Here is a 19,649-nt window from a genome sequence, read left to right as displayed (position 1 = left end):
TTCTTTTTTTTAGGCAGTCTGATACTTTGTATCCATCATCTGTGTCGGCTGTTTGTCTACACATGACAGGTGTCTGCTCGCTGTTCACCTTCCTAAATTCCAATTAACTTGTGACTGTTTGCTCAAATAAAACCAATTAATCAAGAAAGGGAAGGACATATATTGAAGCAGCAATTGATCAATACGGCTCTGGAAAACGAAAAGGATGTTAAAGGCTGGTGCCTTGTTATTTTCCAACTTCCTTTCCCAATACTGCAGTTGTCTGTAAGCCATGAGTCAGCAGGCAGTAAAATAAAATGCACCTCCAGGTATCTCATTAGTAAATTCAGCAATTTGAGCCAGATGATGCTTATATAATCTTAGCACTCTGATCTTAGGCTTGCTCTACTACTAAAAAGTTTATGTTGTAATTCTTAGTGATGATTCCCTATAAATAATGAATACTTAATAGAGTAGTAAGAACTTATTGACAGTCCTAAATTCTTCCCCTCTGCAGACCGCAGTTCCTCAGCAGTAAAGTGTGGGAAACTGAATCAATGTCCTCCGGAGACCTTTTCCAGCGTGGACACTCCTGAATCTGGTCAGACTCTTAAATACATGTTCTGATCCTTATATACATCTATGGAAAATTTATAAAGTACCTGCCAATTTCTGATCCTTATATACTTATATGCAAAGTGTATATAGTAGCTGACAATTTCCAATTTATATATGGATTGTGTGCATTAATAGAATTGTTTCTGTGCTTTATTTTTGAGACAGGTGATCATATCACCCATCTAAACTCCAACTTGCTGTGTAGCCACAGATGACCTGGGGCTCCTGATCCTCCTGCCTCTACCTCCTGAGTTCTGGGACTCCAGGTGTGAGACAAATGCTCAGACTCTTTGATGAGACCTTTCGTGGTATCACTGTGGACTTTGTACACGCCTTTTGTACTCTCAGATGCCTGGGCCAGTGAGTGGCCCATAGAAGGTACTCAGTAATTATGGCTAATCGTATAATGGCTGTCTGTTTGGCAGCAGCCCTTCTTATAAAGATATTCTGAAACCAGGGTTCCCGAATTCCTCACAATAATCTTGTGAGGACATGAATTTTTCTGTCTGTAATGAGAATAAAATGCTTTTTAGGCCAGTTTTCACAGGGGGCCACATCAAAACTAAAAAAACAAAATAAAATTGAGGCTGAGCAGGAGATAATGCGTGGGTTAAAGTTCTTGTTGTACAATTACGAAGACCTAAGTTCAGATCCCCAGCGCTCACATCAACAGCCAGCACACATTTGGGACTTCAGCACCAGGAGGCAGAGACAGGAAGGTCCAGGGAATCGGTGGCCAGCCAGTCTAGCCAATCAGTACAACTGAGATTCTTTTATTTCTCTCTCTCCTAAAGTCTTTCTGTAGTACCATGCTTCAGAGACCCTTGATTTCTTCTGATCCCAAATTCCTAAAGGAATCCCTGCCAAGCTCCCATTCTAGTTTACCCCAGGTTTTCATCTTCTCTCTGGGGGTGACCTCACGCCCCATGTAACCTAAATCAGTTGAAAAATTTAACCTTTCCAAGAGCTCCAGTTCTTTCCAGTGCCCACTGACCTGCCTGCCCTAGTATAGTGTATACTCTACAGGGATAGACCGCACAAAGACCTGGACATGGGCCTCTGGCTCGAAGCCAGTACCTTCCCACAACACCACACAGTGGACAAACACACTCTTTGTTTGCACGAAGTTCTTCGCTTCACATATTGAAGTCTATTAACCAGCAGCTGCTTCCAAAGAGTGCCTCAAAATCACACATGTCTGATGCCCACTCCAGTCTCTCCAAATCAGAGAATCCTCGGATAAGACCCAAGAGTCTACATTTTTATCAAATCTCCCATGGAAATCCCAGGCAGAGTCATGTTGTTAGGCTCTTCTTTATATGACAGAAGCCTTCGAACCGAGGTGCAGGGATGTCTTGTCCACATGAACGATCCATTCTTCAGCTGAGTTCTTGATCTTCCTTACAGCATGGTGCTTCAGGCATACACCTATGAGACTCAAGACAGAGAGCCAGAGAGCGGAGATCCCAGAAGGCCTACACAGAGGGCAGGGATCTCATGGTCTTTCTCAGAGCCCTGTGTGCTGGAGCTCTGAAACAGTTTCTCTGTTACTCTTATGTCAAAAGCTAGTGACAGGAGGGATCACTTGGTAATACAGAAATAAAGTAGAAACTGGGGGTGAAGACAGAACAAAAATGTGTTCCAAAAAGTTTCTAGAGAGGGATTCTAAGCACAGAACACAAACAAGAACTAAGGGCTAGCCTTGCCTCCTGTATCTGTTACAGGAACCAGATGTTCCAAAGGTATGGTCAAGGGCTGGAGAGATGGCTCAGTGGTTAAGAGCATTGCCTGCTCTTCCAAAGGTCCTGAGTTCAATTCCAGGCAACCACATGGTGGCTCACAACCATCTGTAAAGAGGTCTCGTGCCCTCTTCCGGCCTGCAGGCATACACACAGACAGAATATTGTATACATAATAAATAAATAAAATAAATATTAAAAAATGTGCCTACTGCCAAAGGTATGGTCAATGAGTAATAAGAGGACTCAGGACACATGTCACCGTGACACAATTTCAAACAGAACGAATTAAGGAAAAATTACATATTTTAGCTCACAGTTTAAGAGAGCTTCAGCCCACTGAGGTGTAGAAGACATGGAAGAGTAACTCAGTTTGTGGAAGTCGGATTGGTTTGTTCACATTAAAGTAGACCTGGAAAGAGAGAAAAAGAAGCAGGCACCAGGAGATGGGGCATAACCTTCAAAGGGTCTCCTTTGGTGACCTAATCTTTTTTGTTGCTTTTTGTTTTTTGTTTGTTTTGTATTGTTTTGTTTGAGGCTGGGTTTCTCTGTAGCTTTGGGGCCTGTCCTGGAACTAGCTCTTATAGGCCAGGTTGGCCTCGAACTCACAGAGATCCACCTGCCTCCGCCTCCAGACTGCTGGGATTAAAAGTGTGCACCACCACTGCATGGCACTGGTGACCTATTCTTATCAGCTAAGTCCCACTCCTAAAAGTTCCACAGCCCTCCAAAACAGTACCAAAAACTGGGGAATACTGTCCAAAACATGATTCTGGAGGCAGGCATGGGACTCAAAGTAAAACCAAAATACCAGGCAGAGGACCCTTCAGGTGTCAGCAACCAGGTTTCTGGTCCAAGAGGAAAGGGGCTTGCAGGGTTAGTTTAGGCAGAAGAATCTTTTCAGCAAAATAAACTTCCAATCAGCTGCAATGTTGTAAGCTTACAGAGACCTTTGAGTTTCTCCTTCCTCAAGACCCTGTGCAGCCTCGGGAGCATCCGGGGAAGCTAAGAGACATGAGTGGCATAGACTGCACATCACTATCCGTCAGCCCAATTTGTCCTTTGCAACAAATTCTAATCAGGGCAAAAACAAAACCACCTAAAATACTACATTTCCACCTGGCGGGTGGGTGTGGGATGTAGGCCTTTTATCATAGCATCCAGGAGACAGAGACAGGTAGAATTCTGTGTGTTCAACCTAGTCGACATACTGAATCCCAAGAAGCCAGAGCTACAAAGACAGGCTTTGCCTTGCCTCAACAAACAAACAAAAAACTACGCTTCCCAGCCTATGTTGCTGCTAAGAACAGTGGTGTCTGTGATACAATGTTAACCAAAGGCAATATTAATGGAAGTGTTAAGTGAGGTTCCAGCCAGGTGTGGTGGTGTGTGCTTGTAATTCCAGTGCTTGAAAGGCTAGAGTAACAGCATTTTTAGTTCAAGGCCAGCTGGGGCTACCTAGCAATACTTTTTCTCCAGAAAAGAAAAGTAGAATTCCTAGAAAGAGTCTTTAAACCTGTGCATTTTCTGCCTGCCTTTTGTCCCTCCTTTCTGCTGTTTGCCATATGTTTGGGTGGCCATCTTGAATATTTCTATTAACTTGATGATGGAGTCTATGTTCCAACAAGGGTCAAGCAGACAAATTAGAGTCAGGCTCTGAAACCTCTGTGCCTCTGTCCTGCCAGCTCTGTACTGTCTGCTCCTGGACTTTGAGCTAAGAGAGTAAGCCCTGTATGTTTGAGGCTGTTTGGGGTTTTCTATATATATTGTATTTCTATATATGCAATAGCCATATTTGAGTCCTAACATATTCAAAATATGCATTTCACTTGAGAAAGAATGAACTATAAAAACTAGGATATGAACACACAGTCATTATGGTCTGGGTCAAATAGGTTTATAAAGGGAGTAATGGTTTGGGGCTGTTGGCTAAGTGTCTGTATATAAATTACTCATTCAGTGCGCAAGTCAGCAACGTGAGGTCAGCCATAGTCTTCAGAGGAGGCAACTGAGGCCCAGAAGAGCTGAATGACTCCACGCAACTGTTTAGCGAGTTACAGAGGAGAGGCTGAAGACAATGCCTCTCTCCTAAACAATCTTACTAGAGCAGGACCAAGGGGGTCAATAAAGGGGTTTTGTAAATTACTGCTTAGTACAGACAGTTTAAGCAAAGTGTAGCTTCTCCTAAGACTGTCTCAGTTATCTCCTTGATGAACTCAACTTGAGGCAGAAAAGCCCTGAAAGTGATGGAACTGACCGACTTGGGAACACTATCTTACTCTGCTTTTTAGACCCGAGACCTGGGGCAAATTCTCAAATTTTTCTGATCCTTGAGTTGCCTTGCACAGTGGAGCATGGGTTTATAAAAATAAAGCAGATGGAGTCTTCCATACAACGCCTGTTTGAGGATAAACCAGTGTCAGTTTTGTGACACGGGTGGAGTGAATGGGGTAAGGAGAAATCCCCTTACTTCTAAAAGAATCTGAACACAGCTTTTGTGAGAAGTGGCACTGGAGCGTAAGGAGTTGCTGGTGTCCGCACGCATGCTAGTGCTGTGAATCTGAGCAAGGGGCCTCTGTAGCCTCCATTTCACTCTCTGAAAATTGGGATAGAAGTATCTTAGATGAGGTTGCTGGGAGAACATGGATACCCGCGGAATGTGCTACATTGCGAATTGTTTATATTTCTGCTCACTTCCACTAACCCTTTCCACTTGATCTTTCCAAATGAAATGTTTTTTCACATTTTTGTTTTTCCTTATGTTTGTATGTAGATACTCATGTATCTACATGAGTGCCTGTGTATGTCCATGTCTGCATGTGTGCAAGGTGTGTTGCGTGTGTGCATATAGATGCACGTGGAAGCAGGGATCTGCCTCAAGTATTCTCTTCAGAAGTCTTCCACCTTGCTTGTTAAGATAGGGTCACTCAGGCCATGGTGGCACACGCCTTTAATCCCAGCACTTGGGAGGCAGAGGCAGGCAGATCTCTGTGAGTTTGAGGCCAGCCTGGTCTACAGAGTGAGCTGATGGTGGAGGGAACAGGAGGAGGGGAGAGAGTGGGAACTGGTATGTAAATGAGAAAAAATTGATTGTTTTTTTTAAAAATAAATAAATGCATATATATAAAGATAGGGTCACTCACTGGGACCTGAGGATCCCTGCCTACGCTCATTGCCTGCCCACAATACCCAAGGAGATAGCAGTCTCTCTCACTCCAAAGCTGGCATCTGAAGAATGAACCACACATGGCTTTTCGCTCACATCCTGGGGATGGAACTCAGGATTCATGCTTTTGAAACAAGCAGTTTACTTACTGAACTATTTTCCTAGCCTCCCACTGTCTTTCTTTCTTTCTTTGTTTTCTTGTTTTTGTTTTTTGTTTTGAACTATAGTTAGGATCTCATTCAAATTTTGAAAATCAAGCATAATACTGTTAGTTCAAAAATGCTAGCACCAAGAAAAAATGAAAACTCAGATTTGTATGGCTAAGAAAAACACTGGGAACATACAATAATGGTGTTTTTTTTTTTAAATGTAGTGATAATTCCTCAAATCATAAAGACTGCTGAGAAGTTGTCAAAATGTAAAACTTCTAGACATAAACAAGCATAATTAATAGATGGAAAGGCAACCTATGAAGTGGATGAAAATACTTCAAATCATGTCTTCAGGGGCGGATATCTAGAAAGTAATGACAAAACTCAGATAACTCAATTTAGAAAACGGGCAAAGGATTTGAATAGACTTTTCCCAAAAAGATACACAAACGACCAAGAAGCACATGTAGAGAGGCCTGGCATCACTAATCATCAGGAAAATGCAAATCAAAACTGCCAGGAGACATCATCGCAAATGCACTAGGATGGCTACCATCCAAAACAGAAAATAAAAGGCATCGGAGAGGATACAGGGAAAACGAAACCTTTGTGCACTGTCAGTGGGCGGCCAAATGGTCCAGCTGCTGTGAAAAACATCATGGTAATTCCTCAAAAAAGCTGAAAATACAATTACCATCTGATCAATATTCCAATACTGTATAAACATCAAAAATGAAGAGAATAGATATTTTTATAACTATAGTCAAAGCAGCAGTATTCACAAAAGTTAAAATATAGATATAGATATAGATATTTTTATAACTATAGTCAAAGCAGCAGTATTCACAAAAGTTAAAATATAGAAACAGCTCTCATGCCCATTCACAGATGAATGAATAAACCCAATGTGTCCTATACAGACTGCAGAATATCAACCAGTCTTTAACACAAGAAGGAAATGGTGAAACAAAGATGGACATACTTATTGAAGTAAACCAGGTCCAAAAAGATAGATGTTGTAAGGTCTACTTATATACAGTTCCTCGAAGAGAGGCTGGCATTCATAGGGACAGACAGCAGGATGGTGGCTGTTGGATTGGAGGGAGGAAAACAATGGAGAGATGTGCGAAGAGGGTGTAGTTTGGGTTTTGAAAGATAAAAAGCATGCTGCAGGCTGGTTTTATAACATGGACAGTGTAGTCCACTGAACTGTCCATTTTAACACTGTTCAGATGGTAATTTCTACACTGTGTGCCTTTAATTGAAATAAAGTATACATCTAAAATATGTTAGGAAAAAAGGGATGCATGTGAAAGAGACAAAATAAAAGCGTGAGCAAGGGCTGGGAGGATAATGGCATTGTGTGGGTGTCGGTGATGCATCTGATGACAAATTCCATAAAACTTGTGCTCGGAATGAAATTGCCCACTGTCATGTGAACGGAATGCCGGCTTGGTGGAAAGACTGTCTAATCAGGAGTAAACGGGACTGCGCTGCTTGGAAGCAAAAGGTCCTCTGGGGCACATCAGAGGCTGCTACTGGAACTGTCCTTGTTTAACAAACTCATTAATGACCTAGAAGGAGGCGGAAACAGCCACTGCTAATGAAATTTGCAAAGATATGTTGGCAATGCCCTGGACTTGACCATCATGGCATAAGCATCACTGGGATGGAGAGAGATTTTCCACTAGGCATTTAATTAGATTAAAGCAGTGACTTCCTGGGATAAGGACACTGGCTCATTCTCATCTCTTCTCTTTAGTCAGGATGCAAATTCCAGAATGTGGTGCATTCAGATCATAAGGCCATCCTTGGCCAGGCCGTCAGAAGACTTTCCCATGGCATAGTTCTGCTCTTGACCTTCACATGGCTTTAGGGAAAAACTGTATGTGGTCCATTAAATATGAGAAAGAACTGATAAAGGTTAAGATGCAGTGCATCTTCCATGAGGAGTCTGGGCAAAAATATTTAAATGTAGTAAACCTCTGAAGTTCGGAATAGTTTGTCACAATCTTCCATTGCCAAAACCTGTCCGTGGCTCCTCGGGTCTCTTAAGGAAGTCTCAAATCCTTAACAAGCTTCACAGTGATCTGGCCCTGCTTAACCATCTAGTCAACACACCAACAATCTCCCTGGCAGGTTCACTTCCTCCCCGACTCTGACTCACCCATGGTTTCATCCCTAGCTGTTGGGATGGACAGACAGGGAATTCAAACTGTTCCATTCTGTATCCCAGGACTTTTTAAAGCAGTCATCCCTCAGAAGATTCTCCTGTTAAAGGGGGCTGTCTTCGGCCCTCTGACTTTCTCAGATAAGGATGCTGGCAGCTGCCTAGCCAGGACAGTGAGCTGTCATTGTCGTGGTTGTTGAGGAACTCTCTCTGCACATCACAAGCATCTAACATCTCTGCCACTCTGCACTACGTTCCAGACATGAGTCTGAATCTCTGAGACAACAGCAACAATAAAATGTCCCCACGCCCGATACGTGGCCAAGAGAAGCACAGCCGAGCATGAGGCACTTGACCAGGGCAAACCTTCCATCACTTGACCGACAAGTCACTCCCTAAAGGGGCCTCTTCATATCTCCTCTGTTTAAATTTTACTCCTGTTTTGATGCCCTTTAGCTTCTTGGGCAGTGGCCCACAGCATCTTACAAAGCCATGCTTAGTTGCATGGTTCTTTGTTTAACACACGTTTCTCCCTCCCACCCCACTGGTCTGTAAGTACAATGAAGAAAAGGGACACCACCTAGTTTTGTTTCCAATGACCAGTGCTTGATAGATACTTGCAGAGGAAGAAGTGTGCTGTGTTCCCGCTTCAAATGTGAGTGCTGAGATTCCACCCTCGCTGTGTCAGGAGATAGGATCTTTGGGAGGTGGTTGAGTCATGAGGGTTGAACCATCATGAATGAAGCTAGAGCCCTTATGAAAGAGGTCTCGGAAGGGCCCTTTCACCCTGACACATGTGGGGAAATGGGCCCCCTCCAGACCCCAAATTAGCCAATTACTGATCTCGGATTCCCAGCCTCTAGAACTCCATGAGCTAGGTTAAAGTTATGCTTGAACCACTAAATCTATGCTAACCCTGTTGTAGCAGCCAACACGGGCTCAGACAGAAGGTAGCTTAGAAATTTAACATTGTGACTAGAATCTCCAGCAAGGCCACCAAGTCCTGCTCGATTTAAGAAGCTAAACATACTCCCCATACAGTTTGTATGCGAGAGGAGAAGAGCTTATATTGGTTTTAGGACTACATGACCCTTTTGCCTCTTCCTAAAGTCAGTTCTGGGAATTTTCAGCCTAGATATAGTGGGGAGGACCTTGGACCTTCCCCAGAGCAATGTGCCTTACCATCTCTGAGAAGTGGTGAGGGGGAGGGGGGAAGGGGGAAGAGGCAGGTGGAAGGGGGGGGGAAGTAGGAACTGGGATTGGTTTGTAAAATGAAAAAAAAAAGATTGTTTTCTTCTTTAAAAAAAATAAATTATTTTTAAAAAAAGGGTCAGTAGCATTCTACCAGTGACAGGACTCTGGCCAGAAGTAAATTTATTTACTCCATAACCAGTCCTGACTGCTAGTTCCTGATCCTCTGGACATGCTGGGTCCTGCCCATTCCAAGCTTAGTTCCCTGTGCTTTTCTCTGCTCCTCGGCTCTCTCAATATTACTACACTAAAATCCCCCTTTTTGTTGAATTCCCTGGGGCAGGGGCTTTGTTTGTAATGCAGGGATGTGAATGCATTTCCCCCAAACCTGATGGAGTCATTGGCTGCCGTTTTGTATTTGCAGCCATTCATTCCAAATACTGTTATGAAACCCCATTGTGTCCCATGCAGTGTGCCAGGAGCTGGATGCATAAACACAAGGATGACCCAAACCCAGGCCAAGAGGACTCTGTTTGGGGTGGCAGAGAAAAAAGGCCAGTGACAGCATTTCCAATTACAGTGGGGGTGGAGGGATCCCTGACAGTGAGTTTTGTGGAGATGATGCGTTTACAGTCACTTTTTGTTTTTCATTTCTGCCTTTCCCAAACCTACTGGCCTCTGAGGCCTGAGCAAACCCACTCCAATGAGGATCTAGGCATGGCAGGATGTTCAGATTGTCTCCACAGTGGGCTGGATGTGCAGATGAGCCAGGACTGGAGCTGAGGTGGGCCTGAGGCCTCAAGGCTGGGACAACTGAGAACACCAGGGAGCAAGAGAGCCTCTTCCAGAGCCTTGAAAAACAGCCATCTCCTTCCTTGTTCTCTCTCTCTCTCTCTCTCTCTCTCTCTCTCTCTCTCTCTCTCTCTCTCCCACTACAAAGAGGTGGCTGTGACCACAGTAAGATGAACCTAGGCCCTGGGAGAGTTTAAATATCTTTCATCTCTCTTCCAGAGAGAGAAATGTCTGTCAGAAGAAACCAAACATTTGCATAGTTACAAGGCTGCTGGTGGGGGCGATCTATATCTCACCAGGTGTGCAGTCTGAGCCTATGTGAGGCTGAGGCAGGAGGATGCATTAAACTCCTGAGTTCAGTGTTAGTGATCGAGAAATCCGATGAGAGGGGAGACAGGGAGGGAATATTTTGAATACAAAAATATAATGAGTACTTGAGATTCAGCTACACATATGATAATAACTAGAGCAAGACAGTCTCCTGGTGCCTTAAAATAACAAGAGCATCCCTCAGAGTGGAAACGTAACTCAACGGGAGAGCAAAGGCTTTGCATTTGTGATGGTTCAGGGTTGATTCTCGAAGGAGAAAAGGAAGGAACGGGGGGGGGGGGGACTAGAAGAAATCAAAGCAGAGGGTAGTTATTATTAAAATCCAAGTTAGACACTTGGATGATCCAATATGAAATGAATTTTAAATACAAAGAAAAAAGTAAATCCTGCTAAGAGGCTTGGGGACTATATATGAAGCGTGTGTGAACTGCAGGCATTCCAGAGGGAAAAATTATAGCGTAGGCTTCTTTTTGTTCTCACAAGACTCTGGAGTAAAGGGCCATAAGCAAGGAATATGCTAGTAACATTCCAAACTGAGCTAAAGAAAGACTTGGCAAGCACTGAAACAAAGGGAGTTTAAGATGTATGATGGAAAATAACCAAACTGTCCAGATTTCTTTGCTGCAGCCTTGGAAGATGAAAAGAGTGTGTTGTCTGTATAGATTCTGTTAGGACCACAGCTGAGGTCCTGCACTCGGCTGAAAGCCTTCACCCCGAATGAAAGGAAAGCGAACTGGAATCATGAAGAAATCTGCCTTCATCCTCTCTACCCCCAATTTTAAGAAAAAAAGAATCTAATATCATGGCAAAGAAATGAAGCTGACCTCTACAGAACAGTATGCAAAAAGTTAACTCAAAATTGAGCACAGACCTAAAGGTAAAAATCAAAACTTTAACACTCCATGACAAAAGGAATAAATATTTACAGTGGTCCCTTTAATAACAACAAAGTCACAAGCAACAAGTCAAAAACTGAAAGCATTCAAACTTCAAAGGACACCATCAACAACACCAAAAGAGGCACAGTGAAGAGGACTCAGGGCAGAAAAGGCTTTCTGTACGCTTGTCTGCCTGAGTTCAACCCTGGAGCTCACATGGTGAAAGAGAACCAGCTCCTGAAAACTGTTCTCTGATCTACACATGAGTGTGCACACCCATGCATGAGCGTGCACGCACACACCTGCATGCACAATTAATTAAAAGAATAAAAAATTGCACACAGAATAAAAGTACTTGAAAACATATTTTGATAAGAGACTTGGAGCCAAACTATTTTTTTAACTGTTTGTCAGTTCAATGTTTAGATGATAGCACAATCTTAAAATGTACAAAGGATAAAATAGACATTTCTCCAAAAGCAGGTATACATACAAATAGTCAATAAACACATGGATAGGGGTTCACTAGTATTAATGCACTATAAATCATTAAAGACATGCGAGTGAAAAGCACAGTTATGTTCCGCTTCACAGACACTCAGATGACAATAATAAAAACACAGGCGGCAGCAAATATAGTGAGGGCAGAAGCTGAAATTCTCACACACATATAGCGCTGAAAAATAAGTGCAAAATGTTGGGATTGCTCACAGTTTGGTAGTTTCTCAAAGTGTTAACGATAGTAATTCTGCGTGTAAGTATACACCAAAAAAAAATAACAATACCATTCATTCAAAATTTTGGGCACAAGCATCATAGTAGTCAAAACCAGGAATGAGTCGCATGTGACGATCGTAGGACTCATATATCCTACCCTACATACAACACTGATGCACCTTGGGAGTGAAAGAAGCCAACCACAAACAGTCACACGCCATTTGATTACATCTTATGAAATGTCCAAGCGGGGCAGTTATGGCACACGCCTTTAATCCCAGCACTTGGAAGGCGGAGGCAGGTAGATCTCAATGAGTTCGAGACCAGCCTGGTCTATAAAGCAAGCTGGACAGCCAGTACTGTTACACAGAGAAACTCTGTCTCAAAAAAACAAAAAATAAAAAAAAAGAATGTCCAGTAGGCAATTCTCTTAAGACTTTGAGCACATTGGTAATTTCCTGGGACTGGCAAGGATGGACTGGATGGGATGGAAATAGGGTTTCTTCGGAGGTGTGCCAAAAGTGTTCTGCTATGTTATGTATAATTGAATATACCAAATCTCACACAATGGTATATTTTAAGTGCATTATTCCTTAACAAAGATGTTTTAAAATAAATTCAAGCTGGATGTACTGGTACGTGTCGTGTTCATCTGGATAAGAAAGGTCCCTGTCCTGTTTGTTTTTTGTCAACATGTGTTATAGTCAAATGGGAAAAGAAATCTCAATTTTCTCAAAAAAAAAAAAAAGAAAGAAAGAAAGAGAAAGAGAGAGAGAAATGCCTCCGTCAGATTGTTTGCAAAAAAGTCTATAGGGGGCATTTTCTTGATTGCCAGTTGATAGAGGAGGAACAGTCCATGAGGAACGGAGCTGCCCTGTGGAACGGTGCTGTTCCTCGGCAGGTGGAATGGTTGTATAAGAAATCAGACTGGGGTGGAGGGGGAAGAGAGAAGCCAGGCATGATGATGCACTCCAGAGGCAGAGGCAGATGGATCTCTGAGAGTTTGAGACCAACCTGGTTTACAAAGAGAGCCCCAGGACAGCCAGGGCTGTTACACAGAGAAACACTGTCAAAAGCCCAAAAAGAAAAAATAGAAATTAGGCTGATCAAAGCATGGAAAGAAAGCCAGGAAGCAGTGTTCCTCCATGGTTTCTGATTTAGCTCCTGCCTCCAACTTTCTGTCCTGTCCCCTTAGCAACAGAATGTGACCTGAGAGGTGTAAGGTGAAATAGCCGCCTTCCTCCTCCAAGGGACCTTGGTCTTTGTCACAGTAGCAGAAGGTAAACTAGATCAGACACATGTTGTTGACACTTGGTCCCAGTTGGTGGCGCTGTTTGAGGAGGTTATGAAACTTTTAGGAAGTGAAGTCATGCTAGAGGAAGTATGTCACTGGAGGTGGGACTTCCAATTATACAGCCTCGCTCACATCCTGCTCTCTCTCTCCCTCCCTCCCCCCTCCCGTGCTTCCTGTGTGGATGAAAATGTGGTCAGCCGAATTCCTGCTCCTGTTGTCATACCTTGCCTTCCCCATCAAGATGGACTCTACCCCTCTATAAGCTAAAGCAAACCTTTTCTTCCTTATGCTGCTTTTTGTAGGGGAATTTAATCATAACAGCACAAAAATAACTAACACAGGCTTGCAATTTCACCACTCAGGGAGATGAGGCAGAAGTATTGGAATTCCCAAGGCAACCTGGGCTACACAGGGAGAGTTGGTCTCAATTTTTTGAAAGCCAAAAGCAAATTTAAAATTAGCAGCTCTGGGGCTGGGGATTTAGCTTAGTTGCAGAGCAATTGCTTTGTGTGGTTGAGGCCCAAAATTTAATCATTAGTACCATAGAAACTTAGAATAAAAAAGAGATTAGAAAGAAAAAGAAAAAGAGAACTAGGAAAAGAAATGAAAGAAGGATAAAAGAAATACTTTGAATCACACTAGTCATTTGTGTGTACAGTATATATATATATATATATATATATATATATATGTCTGTGTGTATGTGTGTGAGATTCTCTCATGTCTGCGTGTGTGTGTGTACATAGATATAAATGTATGAGGGTTGGTGTGTATACATGCACATACATGGGGGTGAGCTGACATGGATAAAACCAAGGGCCTTGCACATGCTGGGCAAGTGCTTTACCCCTAAGCTACACTCTCAACATACATAATAATGAACTTTCTAACAATATGATATTATTTGAAAGGTCTCTTAATACAGAAGGTGTTCACCACAAAGAGATACTTGTATAATTCCATTACTCCCCACCTCCCTTCATGAGTTCTTCTTCCAATACCTGGACTCTTCTGATGTTTTGTCAAAATCTTAAGTAGGATTACATCATTCAGCATGAAGTGAAGCAGTAACTAAATTAAACCTCCTAAACAAAGGGGTGGTATCTATCTATTGAATTTGGAAATATGATTTCTCTTTTGTTGTATGCAAATGTTTTGAAAACAAACAATAAAGAATAAAATCACATATATAGACCATGCCAATAAACATGAGGTGACTACATTTCAAAAGAAAGAAAGAAAGAAAGAAAGAAAGAAAGAAAGAAAGAAAGAAAGAAAGGAAAAGAAAACAAATCAGGGACTGGAGAGATGGCTCAGCAGTTAAAAGAAGTTGCTGCATTCCCAGAAAATATGGACCCAATTTCCAGCACCCACGTGGACACTCACAACCTTTAGCAACTACAATAACAGGGAACCCAGTGCCATCATCTGGCTTCCACAGGCACTAGACACACATATGGTACATACGCACACAGGGACACACACACACACACACACACACACAGTGTGGGGCAGGGGGAAGAGAGAGAGATAGGACTCATGTTCTACTGCATGATAGGATGACTATTGATAGTAATGTATCATGAAAGAGGGAGGGAAGAAGAGAGGGAGGGAGGGAAACTGTAAGCAAAGATTGGAAGGTGCTGTCCAAAAGGAATGGGCCTTGCAAACAGTGAATTTACTGATATACTGACCTTGGACTGTCTAGCTTCCAGAATTATGAGTAATAAATTTCCATTCCTTATAAATTATGTAGTCTTGATATTTTTCTTATAGCAGGTTAAAACAGGCTTCAACAAGACTGAACATAAAGCAAAGGCTATAAAACTCTTAGAAGACAGTGGAGTCTTAACCTAGAGTTAGGCAAGTCCCTCTTGCCTATGTCACCAAATTCACAAATGACAACGATACAGAATTACACTAAATTTTTATTTGTTAAGCTTAAAACTTATACTTCAAAGGACCACTATCAAAAAAACTGAGAAGGAAGCCCACAGAATGGGGGAGCATACTTGTAATTATGCGTCCAACGAAAGACACATACCCAGAGCTTATAAAGAATCCATACATGTCAGCAGTGAGATGGCAAGTGGCCCAGTTTCTGAAAAGCAAGCGATTTGAGTGGGTACCACTGAAGAAGGTATACAAATGGCAATGAGGGCCTCACATGATGTCTAATGACATAATCAGCCACCAGGGAGATGCAAACGAAACCACTATGAGATAGCGCTTTATGCCCATGAGGAAGATTAGACTCAAAAAGAGGCCAAGTTGGAGCTGCTGGTAGAAGAGTAATGTGTTATAAACAACTTAGGAAAATGTCTGGTGTTTTCTAAGGCAATTAAATGTAAAATCTCTATATGACTATAGTGTAAACTCTAATTGGCCTTAATAATAAAAAACCCTCAGTCAGATAGTAGGGGGTGAAAGCTTAAAGATCAGAGAAGCAGAGCAGCCAGTCACTAGTTCTTACCTCTGTGAAACCCTCAGACCGAATGGAGCAGCCTGTCTCTACATACAAGTCCTCAGACTGAATACCTTGAGCTCCTGTCTCCTCCTGCCTTGTACTTCTCTCTCCGCCCAGCCATATCTTTTCCTGTCTCCAGATAGATACATACACAACAATGTCGTACACGATCAGCTGAGCATATAAGGACATGTAGAGAGATGCCCAGCAATGGGTGGGTCATAGGAGTTATAAAAGGAAATGATACTAAATGAGTTTTCTAAACACATACCCAAGTAAGCTAAAGGTTCACATCAGAGCTTAATTTTCTCGAAAGCTTTTAAACCTTTAAAATGCAAAAGATATAGAATTTGCATGTAAACTCAATAAGATCCAGTCCCTGGCACTTGCAAAATATGTTGCACTTTGCACATTAACGATTCTCTGCCTTGATTTCCTCATCCAAAAATGAGTCATAATAATACCTACCGCATGGAGCAAGTTAAGGCTTGAAAGAAGTCAATGCATATAATACTCTCAGAATTCCGCTATTTGCCATTTAGTATTTGGTTGACTGGCTCTTCATTGAAACTTGTGTCCAAAGTCGTCACATGAACCGGCTCAGTAAGAGATGGTTGTGTACTTGTTAGATTTTTTCTCATTAGCTTCCCTTATCCCCTCTCCTCTCTATCTTTTTCTCCTCACTGGAAGGAAGTGTGTCCCTTGCTTGTCCTCAGAAGTTGTGGAAATAGGGAACAAGAAGTAGACCAACCATCCAGGTCATGTGATAACACCGAAGGTCTTAGCGGGCTAGAAACACCGTCAGCACACAATGGAGGAAAATGTATCTTGGGAGGAAAATGAAATTAGTTTATCTGGAAAGAACTAACTCAGTATCTACTCAACCTGAAAGGGGAGGGAAGCAGGACTTGGAGAACAGGATGAGAAAGGGCTTGGGTCGGGATTTGGCCAGTGTCTCTCTCCAGACAACATGACAGGAGAGTTAGAGGGTGCCATGGGAAGTACTCACTGACATTCATCTCTTCCTCCTGCAGACTAGTCACGTTTGCTTGATTGTGATTCCCAACTCCAATAGGAGCCAATGATAAAGCAGCTGATACAGTCCTGCTCCAAAAAATAAACCATTTTTTTGCCAGTTACATTAATCATTATTTGGTCAGTTTTAGCAACCGAATTGGAACAACTTCAGGGAAACTGGACTTCTCCCGGGTCCTGAACCTTCGTGATAAACAAAAGCATTACATCTACTAAACGGAAAGGTCTCTACAATATTGTCTAGATATCCCCTTTGTCCCCAAAATCACTGCCCAAAACCATGCTGTTGCCCAGGAGGGACACTTAGCTGTGTCTGTGTGTCTAAGCTGCCTGTATTGGGGGGCTGCCTCTCATCTTTTGTGGAGTCAGGTCACCCCAGAAGACTTTGTGTCTCTAAACAGGAGTGACACGCTCCTTACATCTAAGAACCAAGGCTTTGGCACACAGATCAATAAGGAGGCAATGCTACCTGAAAGGGATCACCATCTTAATTGTGTTAACACTAATATCAATGGTGAACACAAAGAGAGCTGTTGGACAATTAGATAATGAAACGGGGCCATGGGAACGAGGATCCAGAAGAGGCTGTCTAAGTCTGAGCATCATCTCCTCCCCGCATCTGAGATTGTACCTTCACCACATTCTTTTGGACACGAGGAACTTCTGGTGAAAATTTCCAGGATGGGAATCCAGAGACAACTTGGAGCTCCTGAGAGAGACCCAAGGGGACTTGAAGCATGGTGGGCTCATTGGCGGTGCCAGAAAAGCATCCTGAGGAACTCGATTTTTCTTCCTAGGGAAGCATTAAGCAAAGTCCCGTGGATCTGGATAGGTCCCCAGGCTGGCTTCTCTGCCTCCCAATCCCCTGCCCTTCCTCACTCCCCCACTTCATTCCTATTTGTCGTGGAATTTGTCTCGTAAAGAATGAATGTGCCCAAGTGATCTATTTAAAGCATAAATCTAACAGTGTCAGCTTCCGGTCCTCTAATTAAAAACCCTCAGTCTGTGCTTACACAAAGCTCTGATGCATACAGAGCTGCCTCGGGTTCAGTGTGAGACTCTGAGAACATGACAATGGAAAAAACAGAAGCTCTGCCCTCGTGCAGCCTGGTGAGAACAGACAACGGAACTCCACAAGCGCCTTGACTCAGCACCGGGAAGAAAGGGACCATGGGAAACTCTCAGGAGCACTGGAGGTCAAGAAGGGGCTTGCCTGCAGAAGAAACACATGAGCAGACATGTCAGCGATGCACCGGGAACCAGAGACCAGTGTTTCTTGAAGCCTGGTTAATGTTAGGTCAAGGAAATTATTCAGAGTGTTGCACAACTGTCTTTTGAGACTCGGGGATCATAGTGGAAGAGGGGATGGGAAGATTCTAGGAGCCAGAGGGAGCGGATGTCTGTAGCGAAGCAGTATTTGCCAGCTGGGACCGCGCAGTTGTACACAGGCATTCACAAAGGTTAGGACTATGTGCCCAAGAACAAGCCCAACATAATCCCAGCACTGAGAGAGGAGGGGCTGGTGAAGTCCCACCCCTATTTGAAGAGCTATTGACTGTTGGTGGAATCAGTTCTTCAGAGATGGAGGCCCTGAAAGAGAGAGAAAGCCTGGTTTCTCAGGCCTCACCAGGCTGGTGGGAATGCAAAGAAAAAAAAGGAGACCACGTGTAAGGACCCCAGTTTCCCACAAGGGTCCACGAGCATCAGGACCTATCTTTTCCTCTAACTTGACAGTCTGCACGGGTCCTATAGCCTCCACCACCTTGACGTTTGCTTCTCTGAGTCGAGGACACGGTGGAGACTAGGGAAAAACAAAATATGTGCAACCACACAGATAGATGTTTACCGCTCAGTGGGGAAAACTGCTCCAAAGCCAGTCTTAGCAGGCCCTACCACACACACACACACACACACACACACACACACACACACACACGCCAATTTAATGGATTAATGGTTAGTGGTTTCTAGTCCTAACACTTATTGCTAACTTACCTCAATTTCCTAAAGTGGTAGTTCTCAACCTTCCTAATGCTGCGACCCCTCATATTGTGGTGACCTCGAACCATAAAATTATTTTGCTACTACTTCATAACAATAATGTCGCTACTACTATAACTCATAAATATCTGATGTACAGGATAGCTGACATGTGACCCACAGGTTGAGAGTCACTTGCTTTAGAAGGATGAAGCACTGAGTGTGTAAACAGAGCCGAGTGAAACTTGGAGAAGAATGCTTCTGTAACTACTGAGAGATCAAGATACTCTGAAATCGGGGGATCATGGTGGGTGTGGTAGGGCTGCCTGGGTGGGGCTGGCTATGCATACAGCTCAGCTGCTAACGTGCTTGGCCTTGCATGGGCAAAGCTGCCACCCTGGTTTTGCTTCTCAGAACTTATTAAGACTGAGTGCAGTGGAACATGCCTGTAAAGTCTGCTCCTTCTATGTGAAGACAGAAGACCTGAAATTAAGTTTAAGGCCTGCCTGAGCTGCACGAGGCCCTGTCTGAAAAGGAGTGAGGGTGGTGGTTACAGGGAGAAAGAGGGAAAAGCCAATCAGTCAACCACAGGGCCTGTCCTGTGTGGTACTGAACACCCATGCAGAACAGTGACAAAATCTGCTCATTTCCTGTCTGTCCAGGTGCTGTACTTGAATCTCTATTAAATCATCATCTCCATGAAAGGAGAGAATAGACTTTCTCATCAAATATATTCTCGGCACCTAACACAAGCAGGCTGAGTAAGGGGGCGACTCTCGGGGTATCCCAGTGAGCACACAGTGTATTCTCTGCCATCCAGATGCCATGGAAATTTTTCAGTCACATCTCTATAACTAAGTAAGAAAAGATGTCAAATTTACCCAGGCAAATCTCTGTGCAAATGTGGTGTGCTGTGCTGTGCTATGATGTGTGTGTGTGTGTGTGTGTGTGTGTGTGTGTGTGTGTGTGTAAAATTCTAAACTCTGTTGTTGAAATAAGAGTGGCGGAGCTGCGTCCCCAGCATCCGGCCGCCTGCATGGCTAGCTTAGCTTATGACCCGAAATAATTACACGGAAACTGTATTCTTTTAATCACTGCCTGACCCATTAGTTTCAGCCTCTTATTGGCTAGCTCTTACATA

This window comes from Microtus ochrogaster, unplaced genomic scaffold (genome assembly GCF_000317375.1).
Source record: "Microtus ochrogaster isolate Prairie Vole_2 unplaced genomic scaffold, MicOch1.0 UNK70, whole genome shotgun sequence".
Lineage (NCBI taxonomy): Eukaryota > Metazoa > Chordata > Mammalia > Rodentia > Cricetidae > Microtus > Microtus ochrogaster.
Note: the sequence above shows the minus strand (reverse complement) of the source record.